This window comes from Orcinus orca, chromosome X (genome assembly GCF_937001465.1).
Source record: "Orcinus orca chromosome X, mOrcOrc1.1, whole genome shotgun sequence".
Classification (NCBI taxonomy): Eukaryota; Metazoa; Chordata; class Mammalia; order Artiodactyla; family Delphinidae; genus Orcinus; species Orcinus orca.
Window position 1 is genome coordinate 117,344,650 of NC_064580.1, and position 12,709 is coordinate 117,357,358.

Here is a 12,709-nt window from a genome sequence, read left to right on the forward strand (position 1 = left end):
AGTACGATAAGCATAGCTCAGGTCAGAGCTTTTAGAGAAATCAAAACGTTAAGGCCCAAAGCTGTTAACAGTGCTCGAGGAAGAGCAGCAAGCGCGTTTATTCCCATCACTGTCGTCGTCATCATCATTGTCATCGTATCAACCTTGTGTGTTGAAAGCCTAGTGTGGAGAACTGTGCTAATAATAGTTATAATTTATTTCCTCATCTCTTTAATTCTTAATATTTCCGTTTTGTTTAAACAGCTCTAGGGATCGAATCAATTTAAATTTTAAAAGGAGAAAGTATATAAAAATGTACTTGGAATAGTAGCCTCACTCTCCTGTCCTGTCAACCAGATAAGCTTCCGCCTCTGTATGACATCTCTCACTGAAGGGTCTCCGTTTACCGGATGAACAGTTAGTTTCTGTAACAGTTCTTCACCGAGGTAGGAAAGCAGTGGTCCTTAGGTAGTTTGGTGAGAATTTGTGGCCTTCGCGGGTCTGTGGACACCTCTTAAACCGTGTGATACGTGTGTGTGATATGACCATTTTTATACCTTCTTCAGGGCTATGAATTAATAATTTACTTAAGATAGTCCAAGTGTTTCTTTCCCAGAACCAGTGGAGTTTTTTTCTGTGGATTCTGGTGACGGGTTTGTGTACGTGGTTCTCAGCGTACTTGCCTAGGGGATTCATAATCCATAGCGTCTTTTGCTCACTAAAGTGGTTCAAGTGCTCACTAATTGGAGAGGCTGAGTTCCACCCTTGGCACTGGGCTCATGTGATGGATTTGAACCTGAAAGCAGTACAACGTATTCTGTTATTTGTAGCCTGTCCTTTATGTTCCCAGCTGTGTCCTCTGTATCGTCAGTCCTTGTAGACTTTACATAGGATCTTGACCCGGCTCCTTTGGTCCTCTCCTGTGCGCTCTTTTTTTATTACTAGGACAATCTAAGGCGCAAATTGAGTCAAGGATTTGGTTGGGGTTACTGCCCTAAATAGTGCTCTCTTTCCCCAGGAAGCTCCTTGGGAGCAAGAATTACTCATGATTTCTCTGGTGTCCTCCAAGTCATTTAGGATTTATGCCAGAGGCATTTACTGGAGATACAGTTAATTAAATGAAAGGCATTTTATAAATTACAAACCACAGCATTACCGTGGTATTACATAGGACGATCTCAGGATCTTTGTCTGACTTCCTGTTCCTCTGATATCAGTATTCCTGACATGGTTGGAGCATATGCTTGAATAGGACAGTCCCTCCTACCTAATCCCTTATAGCATAGCATCACATTTTTCCAGCACTTGGTTATGAAGTTTTTCAGACAGACAGAAAAGTTGAAGTTATACAGTGAACGCTCCTCGCCCACCACCCCGATCCTATAGGTAAACGTTTTGCTAAATTCGCTTCACTACGTACCCCTCCGTCCGTTGGTCCCTCTTCGTTTCTTGGCTGCATTTCAGAGCAGCCTGCGGGCATCCGTACACTTTACCCCTAAACACTGCAGCATGCGTATCACTGTGTGGTTGCGGTTTTGACATTCTTAGCCCTGCTGTCAGATTTGCTAAGATTCTGACATTTATTTCGCTGGTGGCTAGGAAAAGATGGTAAGTTGAATGTGAAGTAAGCTCCATTTTCAGACCCGGGGGAGTTTTTGTTTCTAACTCCCAGCAAGTGAGCAAACACTTTGTATCACTGCCCCTTTTCTCCCACTTTACACGGTCACATTATTTGTACTGTGGAAATTTGAAAGGCCAGTCTAGGACATAAAGTTGAGAGTCTGGTTTATATGAGTAAAAGCGGAGAATTGGGGTTGAGGATAGCGGGGCAGGAAGTTACCAGCGTGATACCGCTTACTTATACAAGGTCTCGAGAGGGTTTAGTGGCTGTTTATATCCCCCAAGGGTGGTAGATTTAATAAACACTAACAGTACAAATAGAGGGTCCTTCTAACCTATTGGTTATATTCCGTGGAAGCCTAGAACTCATAGAAATGTTTCAGAGGTTTCACCAACATTTAAAACTCTAACGTGAATTAGATTTCTTTAGAAGTGTATCGAGCTATTTAGAAAGCACTGATAAAAAACAACAGACAAGACTCAACTGTGTTTTGTAGTAAATTTTAACATACTGGAGAACACTTACTGAATGACTTTAAAATAAGTAAAGGTTATTCATGTCAGCTTAAAATAAAATTTTGAATAACACGTGTCATTCATCAAAGTCAGGATAATATTTCTGTTGTGGGAATAAAGACAAAAGGTCTTCAGTGAGACCATTACACTAAAGCCATGGTGTTAGGGCATCGGCCTGCAAAAGCTGGAGTTACATTTTGGTTTCCAGTTACAGTGAGCACTTATCCATCTGTTATATTTAGATTTTTTTTTCTAGTACCTTTAGGAATCTGGAAACAGACAAGTATATGCTTTCAACTTGAAACCACCATAAAAGGGGAGAGGTAGTGAAGAGGCCGGAGGCTGGCTCCAGTGTCATCCCTCTGATGGGGCTGTGTGAATGGATTAGGGAACCTTTCGAAAGGTCTCCCTCTTGGCCCATAGCTCAAAGCGCTCAACAAAAGTCTGAAAATGCATGGGTGCAATGGTACGGTTTGTTATGAGATTTTCAGGGCTTCTTTGATTACGCCCGCAAAGCCTTACAATGGCTCTGGCAGATTTCTGTCACTTGGAGGCCACCGTTCTCACTTTGGTCCCTTTGTTCTGGGCGGTACCACATTCTGTGCCTGTATCTAGGCCAGTACCTGCTTGTTTGTAGCTGCAGTTGATTTTTAAAATGTTCGCTTATCTATATTTTATTTTCTCCTAACATTTTATTATGAAGATTTTCAAAGTTGAAATGATGTTGCAGTGAACACCTGTATCCCCAGCATCTGGAGTCGTCTCCCATTAGCATTTTACTCATCAATGCATATGATTTGGGGATGCATTTCAAAGTAAATGTGGCAGATTGCACCAGTCAAATAAGTTCATATATTTTACACACTTTGAGTCTGGCTTTTCGAACATTGTACAAATGTGCCTAAATTGGCATCGAGTCCTGTGAAAGAAGCTGTCAAATAAATGCCCCCTTTTCACTGGGAAGCAATTCAGGAGCCTTTCTTAAAAGTCACAGATTTTCTGGGGGACTTCCCTGGCGGTCCAGTGGTCAAGACTCCACGCATTCACTGCAGGGGGCACGAGTTCGATCCTTGGTCAGGGAACTAAGATCCCCGCATGCTGGAGCACGGCCCGAGAAAAAAAGTCGCAGAGTTTCTGGAATTCTGGCATGGAGTTGGAAAAGAATACTGGCTTATTTTGAAATCTGAACTTTTTCGTGACTCAGACGTTGCTGACCTCTTGATAGAGAACGGGGATTGTACTTGTAAATTTTGTTTTCATCCTTGAGACAGGAGCCAGATAACTTCCAGTTCTTGTAGAGAGGCAGGATCATCTTTTAAAGTGTTACAAAATACATGGTGTTGGTCACTCCAACAAAACCTGTTATATTTGGAAAACGGGGGAGCAGTTAACTAAGGACTGAATTTGGTCTATGCTGGATCCCATCCCAAACCCTGGTGTCAAGGTGTTAAGTGCAAATTATTAAAAAAAAAAAACAAAACACTCTTGTTACAATTGGAACCGTGAGACCGTGCTGGAGGTGAGAGATTTTAGTGTGTGGCTTTTACCCCCTTTATGCGGAAAGCACTCCCTCCATCCTTGCAAAGCTGCGTCGTTGTTCCCTTTACTCTCAATCCCCAGAACCTTGTCTAAACACTCTCCCTTGGCCCCGGGGGGGCTGGATGGGTGTATTTCCTTCTGGAAGTCTTCCCTCCCTCACATTCCTGAGTTAGCTGGCGGGAGATCCCTTAAAAGCATTTCCCCCTATAGGGGCTAATCCTGCAGTTTCCACCTCAGTTCCAGCTGCTGTTGCCTTGGTAGAAGCAGATCTCTGCGATGCTGCCAGTCTCTGGACCTTCCAAGAAAATTTAATGTTTAAGAACAGAAAGTTAGGAGAGAGAATCTTTGGGGCAGGGACTAGGTGGCGGGGTGTGGGTGAAGAACTGGGCGGTTAGATATATCTTAAATGTGTCAGTAGAACATGAATTTAAAAATTACCTATAGGGAGTTGTAAAACCTTAAGCAGCGCCTTCAGACAGACACGCTACTCTTTAAAACCCGTAAAAAGTCCTTGGCACCATGGAAGGATAATGCCCTTTGGTCTTGGAAGAGACTATTAGGTTGCAGAGGTTTCAGTTCCTCTACTACCGACCTGCTCTTTGATCTCAGAATGTGACTGACTTGTTCTGTGATGGTTTCTTTCATAAGCACCGATAATAAAACTGATTTACTGTATATAGTATAATAGGGACATTTAAAAGTATATCTAGTTATAGCTCAAGTTTTTGAATGATTAACATTTAGGTATTAACATCACTCCGATTTAATTTTGTTTGAAAACTGTTGTTTTGTATATGAATACTTTATATTCTGTCATTCATATGTACAGTACCACCCTTAAGTAAATGATATGTCCACAAATCAGTTTAGAAGGTTCATTTCCTGACTGCAAAACAAGATGTTTAAAACACATAGAAATTGATTAGACTGTGCACCTATTGCTGGCAGGAGGGTGGAAAGTTTTCTAGATTTATGATTACGACAGGTGACAGTGTGAGCTTCTATTCTTAGTTCGACCTTGCTCCCCTCTCTGAAGGCAAGACACTTAATCTTTTTAACGTCTCAGTTTATCCGTGTGTAACACCTGTACTCTTCTTTCATGAAAACAGTACCTGGTTTATATTTGATAGCATTTGAGGACTGGATATAGAAGGTGGCATCAGGGTTCAAATTACTCTGTAGAAACTACTTGTATGTTGAATGATAATCTTGACAAATTACTAATTACTACATTTAGAAAGTTACAACTCTGGAGGGAACTGATATTTGATATTGTTGTCCTGTGTGTTCTAAGTTACCATCATAACAGTAGGAAAATAAACCCTGTCTTGGCTGTGTTACAAAGGGATAAACTCACTTCTTCAAGTGGTTACTGAATCTCCAGCCCTTCGGACAACAAATAAAAAGTGTCCCTTGTTTTATTTAATTTTTCTGGGAAAAAAGTCTTCTGAGTAACCTTGGCTTCATTTTTCCTCTTGTTGAGAGCTTGCCAAGTTGTTCTCTTTGTAAAGAATGAAGGGTAAACCATGTCAGTTACTTAAAGCAACAAAAATTACCCTCTACAAACAGGCAGAGGAGTATGCTTTTGATTTTTAGATCAAAGCAAAGAACCAAGATTATGTGGAGCTAGCTTATAATACATTTGTACCCGGCTCCTTGTGCCTTTGCAAAGAATCAAATGTTAACTAAATAGCAAGAGGATTAAATAGCTAGATCCTGAGTAAAACTAGAATCCCCATATGACTATTTTTTAAATTCTGTATCCTTGGAAGTTTGGGCTAATGTGGAGAGATCGCCAGGCTTTTCACAGTGATCTGCTACTCGATTTTATGGTGTATGGTGTATAACTGTGTATGTGCTTACTGTGAAAACTTTGTAAGTCGTGTGAAAACTGAAATCCACTCGGAAAATTAGAAGACACTGTCTACTTAGGTACAAAGCCTGGTTTTTATATATATTTTTTTCTTTTACAGATACTTTATTTTGACATGACTTTTCAGTTCATACTTTTCGGTTCAGTACTTGGACACACGTGATTTAATTTGGTTCCCAAAACAATCCTATAGAGAAAGCAGGAGCAGTATTCATGTCCCCATTTTCTCGATGAGGAAGAAAAAATAACTTGGCTTGTGAGCAGGTCAACAGAGTCAGGGATTCTACCTGGGATTTTTGATTCCATATCTGTTGCTCATTCCTTGAGTTACAGAACAGTGGAGCCAACCAGACGTTCACTGTTCTCTTCATTAAATGCCAGCTTAAAATGAATTTAACTTTTACAACGTTGTCTCCGTTTACTTTGACGGAATTAACTTGTAATTGATGTTGCACTTGCTAAAACTTTCAGAATTAAATGTCCTGTTTCACAGCTCCTGAATTCGTCTCTTCTCTGTACACTGCCTCGTCCAATATGATCATTTATGTAGCATGTATTCAGCATTTGTTTATGACATTAAATGAGTAGACAGTTTGAAGTGAACTGAAATGAATTAGTGTTACAATTTTTATTATACCCCTGGTTCTCCACACTGACCTGCTGCAACACCATGACTGAGGACCCCTATTTTAACACCTAAAAAAAACTGCTGGTAGACAGACTTTTTAATGATTTACATATATTATGCTGATTTATAAACATGAACCCCTTTTCCCGAAACCCAAAGAGTTAATTTTTTAAATGTTCCCTGTGAGATTGGAGTCGGGGTACAAATGACACTTCTGTTTCTTGTTTGTTGGAGAAACAGGGAGGTACAATCTAAGTTGCGAAATCAGTGACACACAGAGCACGAGTCACCTGGCTTCCGTTAGTTATGCGTCCTTTCAAAAACCAAGTGCCCGTTTCAGAAAAGACTGACTTTTGAGACGACAGACATCAAGCTACTCTTCTTGCAGGGTTCATTTAAAGCTCTGATGCAGACAGAGCTGGAAAATCCCTGACAGGTTTCCAGAAGGAAGGTGTGCAATGTTGCCTTCCAGGCAGGCAAGGTGAAGGTCAGCCTCGTGACTCAGCTGCACCGGCTTGGTGCAGAGCATGGGCACCCGTGCCCAGCTCCGCTGGCTCCAGACCCTGGCTGAGAAGCCACCTTTCATTTTGTTCAATAGATAAAGAAGAGAATGTGAACACTTGAAAGTCAAATACCGTAGGTACTTTATAGCTTTTCCACCTAAAGACCTGATGAACGCTAAGCACCTCCTTAATCTCAAGGGGTAACGTCTCCGTTGCCACCAGTGCATCACGGTGCACCACAGTGAGCATGTGTGTACGTTGTCAGGATAAGCGTTTGACTCAGTTTATTGTCTTGTAATTCATTGGCCGAGACCTGTGGTTTGGTGCAAAGAGCACTCGACTTGGAATCAAAAGCCACTTCCTGTCTGGGTGGCTTATTAGCTGAGGGTAACCTTAGCATAGTTGGCGTGGGATTTCCAGATGGCGTCTTTTCTGCCTGAACAAAAATAATCTACCACTTCAGTAAGCCTTGGGGGGTGCTGCCTGATCCACGTGAGACCCCTTCATCCTTTTCCTTTCTCTGTCTCTCTTTCCTTGTAAATAAATCACAACTCCGGTTCTTTGAGTGCAGCTGACCCTTGTCGGGTATTAGGGGAAGGCAATCTGGTCAGACTCACTAACGGTACTTTTTCTAATTGATTCATTGCATCGTTTTAAACTTTGTGTATTTCTTACATCATTGTTTGTAATAGCAGGCTGGAAACAACTTAAATGTCTATCAGTAACGAACTGTAAATCGTGGTACAGCTACACAGTTGAATACTATGTACATGTTACAGAAGTGGAGCTCTTGATGTACTAACATGGAAACTCTAAAATATATCTATCGAATAGAAAAGGCAAGCTGTAGAAGAGTATGTATAGCATCTCACTGTTACGTTTTTAAAAAAGGAAAAAGAAAAAAGTGTACGTGGCTGCCTAGTTTTCATATGCCCAGCGCCTCTGGAAACATAAGACACCGGTATCATTGGTTCCTGATGGAGAGGGGGAAATAGGTGTCTGGGGCCGGCAGGAGAGGAAGACTTTTCACTACCTTTTCATCAATAGATATTTTAAAAATGCAGTAAATCCACATGCAAAACAGGATGTTCACAGCAGCATTTTTCATAATAGCTAAAAAGTAGAAACAATTCATGTCCATCAACTGGTGAATGAATAAATGGGGTGTGGTATATCCAGACAATGGAATATCATTCAGCAATAAAAAAGGAATGAAGTACTTACACATTTACAACATGCATGAGCCTTGAAAACATGCTACGTGAAAGAAACCAGCCACAAAAGGTCACACACTGTGTGATTCCATTGGTATGAAAATGTCCAGACTAGGCAGATCCCCAGAGACAGAAAGCAGATTAGTGGTTACCAGGGGCTGGGGGAGGGGGAATAGGGGGCGACTGCTGGTGACTGTCGGGTCTGTTTTCTGATGATGAAAATGTTCTGTAATTAGATGAGGCTGATGCTTGCGCAACTTTATGAATGTACTGAAACCCACTGAAGTGCACACTTTAAAGGGATGAATTTTATGTTGTGTTAATTGTATCCCAGTAAATAAAAGAAAAAACAACTTGGTGAAGTCATGAACATGGAAACTTTAAGAATCACCGTGAGTATATTAAACAGGGAACAACTTTCTTAAGTTTCCACCTAAGAAACCTTTCCGTCGTAAAATACTTTACGTAGTATCGCTGATGACGCCGGAAGACTTCGTATCCTTTAGGTACTTTCACTAACACCCACCAGTGATCTTTTTATTTTCTGGGGGAATATTGTTAACCCACATGAAGCCCTGATTGATTGAATTTTAAGCAAAATAGCCGAAAAAAAGGATTTACAGTTATATGAGATTGAGAGATTGTGGCTGCAGGCCTTCCCCACTCCCTGCCACGAGGAGAGAAGGTTATGGGAGTTCTCAAAGGAGCCTCAGAATCTTTGGAGCAGCTGCCCTTCCTCTCGCCGCAGCTGATGTCAGAGCAACTCCTGCCCCTAACCTGTCTTGCCAGTGAGCCACCCCACACCCTTCCTTGGGCTCTCCTGGGTCAAACTGAGTCTCGGGGTTTGAGGGGCCATTCCTAATCGGAGGGGGTTAGCCTTAGGGCTCTCGGGTGAGATCGGTGGACCTGACTGTGTGACCTCTCGTCCCCCAGTCACGGAGTGTTCACAGGTGCTGGGCCGTTGCCGTCATAGCATCGGCCTGTCCGTAGGCTGGTCAGATAACAGTCTTCTGTCAGTCTTCCCAACTCCAGGTGCCTAAACCTGCGCTCGTCTTGGGGTTGGGCCCGGGGGGTTGAGCACAATGTATCTTTGCTCAGGGGTGGGATAGACGACGCACAGCTCAGTTCTGCTGCCCCAAGACTTTCGGCCTGACCGTGCTCACTCAAGCGAAGTCTCTCCCCGAGCAGCCTTACCTCAGCCGAGCTGCTGAGTCCTCCTTGCAAGTGGCCTAAGAAGATGGCGTCTTCAGATGCGTGTCCTTGGCATTCATTCCGAATGAACTCATGCGACCCAAGACTAACCTGTGTTCTGGCCGGAGCTGTGGCTCCCAGTGATACAGGCAGCCTCTTCTCATTGTTGCTTTTCGTAGGCCAACTGAAGATCAGAGCTGTGAGCCGCAGGGGCCCCACCTCATTAATTAGTCTCATCGAAGCAAGGCCTTATTCATCGTGTAGGAAGGTCTGATCATCCGTTGGGCTCACTGGGCCCTTACTTGTAGGAGGGATGTAGGGAAGATCCCTCCCCAGCCGAAGACTGAGCAGGAGACCTAGACCTAGTGGGTCTTTTATTTTCACTAGAGGATCGAAAGGGCAGAGTTTTGTCCTCCGTAGGTCTCCATCACGTGTTCATAAACCCTCCTTGTCCGTATGGGAGGTACAGCTGTCCCCTCTGGGCTGATTCCTCTGAGTTCCTAGGACTTTCAGCATTGTTCTTGGGTGCCCCAGTCATTCTCAGGCCCATAATCCTTGCAGCTGGGCTCTGGGCCAAGATCCTGAGCTCTTGTCTCTTTCCACATATCCCCTGTGGATTGGTAAACTTGAGGATAAATTCCTCTTTTGCAGGAATCTGCTTCTTGGGACATCCGTATTTTTAGAGTGAAATTGAATAAATAATAACACGTTGTGCTTACTGTGTGCCAGTCACTGTTCTAAATGTTGCCAGTATTTACTATTTCTCATGACAGCCCTGTTAAGGTAGGTACTCTTGTTATCCCCATTTTAAAGATGAGCAAATTGAGTCACAGAGAAGTTAAGTAATACTTGCTCGCACACAACCGCTAAGTGGTGGAGGCAGGAGTTGATTCTAGATGTTCTGGCTCCAGAGTCCATGCCCTTAGCCACTGTGCTGTATTCCCTTGAAACTTTATGAAACAACCCCGTATTTAACCCAGGGCAAATTCTATGTTATTTGTCTTAGAACAATGTTGGTTGCTCAGACAATCTCGTATAAAGTTAAGACTTGAATTTCTTTCGTGGAAGCCTTCAGAAACAGTCATGGTCCAGTCTAAACCATTTCATCTGAGTTCCATTGAATGCGGTGATCACCGTCACTGTTCATTTGGGTTTCCCTACCTCCGACAATCTGGTCTTGTTTACGCTCGGTCCGTAGTCACGTGCTTGTTCTCTTTGATTGTCGCACTGCTGGAAAACCAACAGGAAATGTTGGAGTTTGAGGTGAACGTGATGTAATCTCTCCGAGGGCGTGACCTGTGGTGGCTTCTGCCACTCCAGCTACAGACTGCTTCTTGGGCTGTGTTTGCTGGACCTCGTGTCCCTGTCGTTCTGGTCGTGTGCTGCCCGCCTGGCACGGTGAACGTGCTGCTTGACTTCCAGAGCTTTGAAACGACTCGCTCGTGCTTCTGGAGTGTCAGCCGTTTCAGGGAGACCCTCTGCTCCTCCATCGACCGGGCCCTGCTCTCTCGGTCCCGTAGCAGCTGCCGCTTCCCACTGAGCTCGGCTGAAGTGTACGGTCACTTTGACTAGACCCTGGCTGTAGCGTGAGAGAACCTACGAGGTGTCCCCTAGTCTCGGTGTCGGTGACTCAGGCACCCAGCCTCTGCCGATGATGACCAGAGGTCAAGGGACCGTGACCCCCATTGAGCATAAATAAACCCGCGAGCAGGTTTTCCGGCGTCGTGAGCAGAGCCCTTGCTGGCGGCAGCGTGATGTGCCCGGAGCGGCGCCCCGGGGGGCCCGACACCCGGGTTCCAGACCTAGAGCTGCTGCCAACGCAGTGAGGAAGTCACCCCCCATCTCTGGGCCTTAGTTTTCCCGTCCGTAAGATGAGGCCTCTGAGGTCGCTTCCGACTCTGTCATCATGCGGTCTTGGTGAAGGTGGAGCCTGTGCCCCCGTGCCGCGCCCTCCCCGTGCACAGACTGATAGGGGCAGTGACCTCACGGCAGGGCGCACTGGCCTTTACTCCGTCTCGCCACTGAGTTTTCCGGTAATAGTGCCTGTCGTCGCCAACAGGGTAGCTCTTTCCGCAGAAAGTTCTTCACGTTTGCTCTCCCAGACGTGAGTCACCGCGGGCCAGCACCCTCCTGGGTCAGGCAGACAAACAATGGCCCTCGGCGAAACTTGACAGATGGGGACCAAGTGAGGCTTTCGATCCTCCAGGAACGCGATCGGCCCTGCTATCGAACCGTCAACCCTGCTGCCTGACAAAACCTAGACTTCCTGAGTGACGCCCAGATCACAGCTGGACGCCCTTCCTCCCGCTGTGCTCCCACACCCACTTCTGTGCCCCATGACCAACCCCGCAGAACCACTCATGTTTCCAACCTCTACCCTGAATTCTGGGGCTTTCCCCTGTTTCGGAGTTGAAAGCACCAGCGCATAATGAGGGGATGTAGTAATTCCAGTCCTTTGGTACATGAGCACAGGTTGTATGTTACTAGTTGAGATCTCACACCCCAAAGCAGGGCTCGTGAGTTATTACGATAACGCCTCTGGTCAAGGCAGTCGGTCCCAGGTAGCAGAATTAAGAGTAAGGAGATGGAAGCTTATTTGATCTGCTGTTCTGTCCTGTTATGGATACTAATCAGCTGGCTAAGTTATAGACTAGGGTCATGGAATGTTTAGCTCTCAAGCATCTATCAGAGGCTTGAAATGTCCATAACAGGTGGGCTTGGTGAATGCCAGGAGTTAGCATGATTGAAAGGGTGTTTTGAGTCATGGCACATGGCAACATGGAAATAAAACAGATATATCACAGGTGGGTGGTGGTGGTAGAAATAGACTGGAAGAGAATTTTAACACCTAAAATATGAGAAAGATTTATCCCTACAAGCTTCTCCGTTTCATGAAATATTCGTTTTCCTCTGATCTGAAATTCTGTATTTGTATCGCCTTCTAAAACTCTTACTGATTTCTGTTTCGTTTCGTTTATCGCTTTCTCTTTATTTCCTCTTTAAGTGCCACTTCAAATATGTATTTTTAAATCTGAGATCATCGTAGTGGCTAACTTTGAAAGTCATTTGTTCATGTTGTCCTGGTGGTGATTTCTGGTTAGAAGCCCACAGAAATATCTCTGGGATGTGGTTGGTACAGTTCCTACATCTTGGCAAGAGTCTAGGAGCAGTATAGGAAGGGGCAGGCTTTGGGGACAGGAGACATTTAAAATTAGTTACTAATCATGGAATGACATTTTCAAAAAATCAAATGGCAGCGGCCACGGCACGTGTTTAAATGCTTAATCTCTGAGTCTTACACGGAGATTTTCTAAGCCCTGACGAATTCCCTGGAGTGAATTAGCGCTTGCAAGGTGCTTGGCCATTTCCAGGGTCTTCTGTTTCATGTATTTTATCTCATTTGTAACAGGTCTTCCCCTTTCACAGCCACCCTTTCCTTCGCTCCGAGATTCAGAGGCCCTTTGGGGAGGCAGAATTCCAGGTTTGCTTTCATTCGGGCCTTACCTGATATAATTGCCCCTCGTGTGGTTCCGGGGGGTCCCCTCGTTTTATTCTTTGACTGGTTGTGACACTGAGTTGTGACACTTAAGCAGTGACCATGCAAAATTTGGCTACTCGGTAAGAAAAAGTACTCTTTCCCACCCTG

General features: G+C 44.3%; 1 protein-coding gene across 3 annotated transcripts in view; it reads left to right on the forward strand.

The window, feature by feature from the left end:
- Window positions 1–12,709, forward strand: part of FHL1 (four and a half LIM domains 1) — a 61,060-nt gene that overhangs the window by 32,042 nt on the left and 16,309 nt on the right. The gene's annotated exons all lie outside the window — the stretch shown is intronic.